This window comes from Alligator sinensis, unplaced genomic scaffold (genome assembly GCF_000455745.1).
Source record: "Alligator sinensis unplaced genomic scaffold, ASM45574v1 scaffold550_1, whole genome shotgun sequence".
Classification (NCBI taxonomy): Eukaryota; Metazoa; Chordata; order Crocodylia; family Alligatoridae; genus Alligator; species Alligator sinensis.
Genome location: NW_005841980.1, coordinates 2,523,729 through 2,527,319, shown reverse-complemented (window position 1 = coordinate 2,527,319; position 3,591 = coordinate 2,523,729). Strand labels below are relative to the sequence as shown.

Genomic DNA, 3,591 nt, shown 5'->3' with positions numbered 1-3,591 from the left:
CTGCACATACATGTACGCACACATGTTCTGCTTGGACACGGCTCGGACACGCTGCCTGCAGGGATCCATGCAACTGGGGATGCTCTGCAGAGGCTGGAGCATTTCCAGGCTGCCCAGAGTCCCTGTGGGACCAGCCCGCTGGGAACGCTCCCTCCCGGGGACCTCAGCAAGCCCCCCAGCTTGCAGCAGGCTGCCACCGCCTTGCGTGTTGCCACGCTATTGTATACTGAGCTCAGAAATAAACCTGGCATTATCCCAGCCTGCTTGTCTTCTTTCTAGCCTGCCTAGGGCATCGGCTTACAGGGGTGGGCATATTGGCAAGCCCGGAGAGACACACATGGCCACACACACAGCAGTGCAGTCCGTCACTGGCACATGGTAAAGCGGCAGAGCGGTGAAGATGGTCTTTGGGGCTTAATGCAATTCAGTTTGGGCCACAGCAACCTGTGGAGGGGGGACCTGAAAGTCCCTGGGCCTCAGCTCTTGGGTGTTAGGGGGGTCTTTCCTTACCCAGCTCCCTGCCTTCTCTTGGGACTGGTGTATTGCTGGTACCTCTTCCTCTCCTCTCCCTAGGAGAGAGGCCTCAGGCAGTGATATGGGCTGCAATGGGAGCTGTGTAATGACTTTTACCAGAGGCGGCAGAAGGCGGGTTGGGCAGAAGTGAGGAGCTTGGAAGAGCCTCTGAGCAGTGGGCAACACGGCCGGCTAGTTCTGGTGGACGGAGCCCAACAGCCCCAGACCCTGCAGTGACCAAGACTCGCCACCAGGGGGCAGCCGCGGTGAATGAGTAGCTCCAAGACGCACACTGGGCTGTCTTGCACATGTTTGCACACACGTACACATACACATACACTTTCTCTGGGCTGAGTCTTGCACGTATGCACACTCTGGGCTGACCCTCGTGAGCGCACACACACACACACACACACACACACACACACACGAACACACACTCTGGGGTGTGTCTCATGCATACACACTCTTTCTCTCTCTGGGCTGTCTTGTATGCACATGCACACACACCCTGGGCTGAGTCTCGCGCATGCACACATACACACATGCGCTTGCTCTTTCTGGACTGCCTTGCATGCACATGCACGCACTCACACACACTACCTGGGCTGAGTCTCACATATGCACACACAGACACACACCGTCTCTCACTCTGGGCTGTCTTGTGTGTGTGTACGCGTGCGCGCACACACACACACACACACACACACACACACACACTAGCTGGTGATGGGCAGACGTTGGACTCTTACCCACTCCAGGACAATAACCCGCCCCAGGGCTGGCGGCTGAGGTGGGCAAGCGTATGGGACCCCCCTACACCTGGTCAAACAAGGCACCGTGCCCCACAGTGTCAAAGCAGTCCTAAGCCCCCAGTCCCATTTGGCTGCAAGGGCAGTGGGCATCTCCACTCCCCTGTGGATGAGTCAGTCGGGCGGGTGCTGAACAAGGGGACTCGAACCCTGTTAGCAGCAGGGGGGAGTTTTGCAACACCCCCTTTAGCAGTGAGAAGGCCGAGTTAGGCAGAGATGCTGGAGGAAACACAGCCTTGATGCCATGCTAGGGCCCAGCACTGCACAGGAGCTACCCGCTCAGAGAGAGGCGGCTGCAGTGAGACCAGGGCAGCAGGTCCAGCTCCCTCCACCTACCCTCACTCTGATGCCCGATCTGAGATTGTAAGTAAGGGCCCAAAGCAGCCACCAGATGGGTCAGGGGCGCCCCCACATCCTCTCCCAGCTGGTTGCAGGCTGAAGGTGTTCCTTCCTGACCTCAGTGCATGTCCTGAAGCATGATGGTGGGGGTGTCCTGTCATTTACTGTCAGCAGGGGCTAGTCTCATCCCTGGGAGTTTGTGCCCTTCGTTTTCCCTGTACTCAGCGCATTGCCTCTATCATGCCCTGGAAGACAGGCCCTGACAGGTCTTAGACACCCAGGAAGAGCTCCAGCACCAGGCCTCTGGGGTCATGATCCCATCCTCTGGTCCCCAGGACGTGGCACACACAGGAGCACCGCATAGCCCCACGGCAGCGCTCAGCTCATATGCGGGTCCAGTCCAGAGCAAGGCCATGGGCTAACCCTGCCTGTCTATTGTGCACACGCCTCCTCATGTGTGTCCAGCATTGCCACCACATTCAACCTTGGCCAAGGAGCTGGGAGCACCCAGGGCTGTGGGAGCAGTGCTTGTGTCTGCCTGCCTGCCTGCACTGCATGGAGGGGTGGGGGAAGTGGAGCTGGTCTGGGCACAGACTGGTGGGTGGGTGACAGAGAGAGAGCATCTACGTGCCACCTGAGCTGCCCCTTAACACTATCACACTGGGTTCTGCAGCATGTGGGCATGTGTGTGGGCATAGAGGCATGTGTGATGTGCATGCTGCATGCTTCTCTGTATGTGGCATGTGTCTAGAGGGTGTATGTAAGTGCAGTGTGTGTGTGTAAATGCATGCCTTTGTGCGCATGTGTGTGTGTAATTGCACGCATTGGTATGTGTGTAGATGCACTGGTGATTGTGTGTGCATGTACATGTGAAAATGCATGCATGGTGAGTGTGTGAGAATGCATGCATTGGAGAAAGAGAGGGATTGAGAGTGTGCGTGTGTAAATGCATGCAGTAGTGTGTGCAGGTGTGAATGCATGCACAGGCATGTGCATGTGTACATGAACTGGAGTGCCTGTGCACATACCTCCTGTGTCTTGGTGTGCCCCGAGGCCCTCAGCAGCTGGTGCTTCAGCTCCCAACTGCCTGCTCTGCCCCCGCCTCCTTTCCCAGACAGAAATAGCCGGACCGAGCTGTAACGGGGACGAGTCCCTTGGAATCTCCACTCCCGTCCTGCTTGCAAGAGTGGCACAGAGAGGGCTGAGGTGCGGGGCTGCAGAGCCGCCGAGTGGGGTTTGTGCAAGCCGAGCCGAGGCCTGAGCCCCATAGAGCACTGCTGTGGGAACGCGCCTTTCCTTCCCTGGTGAGGTAGGTGACTGCAGCAGGGGTGTTGCTCCCTTCTGCAGAGTCCCCTGGCACAGTCCTGGGGGGCCAGGGGTGCTGGAGACCGGAGCCTGCAGGACAGGGCACCACACAGCCTGGTGTGTCAGTGGCAGCCAGGATTGGGCCTGTCCTGGTCAGACCCAAGGAGGGGCCTTTTGCAAGGGGCTGAGACACCAGCAGGGGCCGTCGCAGCTGCGGGAGGCTTCAGCAAGGGCTGGGGGTGTCTGGGGACTCTCAAGGGCTCTCAGACAGCCAGTGGCTCTGGACAATCTCCCCAGATGCCTCCAGCCATGGCTGCGGGGAGCCAGGATCTCCCCCTTGAGTCCTCTGGTGGGGGGTTCATGGGTGGAGGAATAGCCTCCATCGTCCCAGCAACCCCAGCCCCTGCTCTGCTCCACCCTGTCCAGAGCTGGCGGGGGGCTGATGGGCAGCAGCAGGGGTCTGGCTCCCCAGCCAGCGATTGCACCTAACCTGGCTGCAATCACTGAGCCCCAGCCCCCAGGAGCAAGGTTACGGTGCCCAGGCCACTTAGGTCAGCGGCTTAAAATAGCACCAAGCTCAGGAGACAGCACGGGGCAAAGCCCTGGCTATGGGGGATCAGGC

At 59.0% G+C, this 3,591-nt stretch overlaps 1 protein-coding gene across 2 annotated transcripts in view; it reads left to right on the top strand.

Annotated features, from left to right (window-relative positions):
- Positions 1-2,767: 2,767 nt before the first annotated feature.
- Positions 2,768-3,591, top strand: part of MYOZ3 (myozenin 3) — a 7,293-nt gene continuing 6,469 nt past the window's right edge. Inside the window, exon 1 of one of the 2 annotated variants that reach the window (XM_006021151.3) lies at positions 2,768-2,973. The gene's annotated coding sequence lies outside the window, so the exon portion shown is untranslated. The remainder of the gene's footprint in view (positions 2,974-3,591) is intronic. The other variant, XM_025200940.1, reaches the window with a different exon arrangement.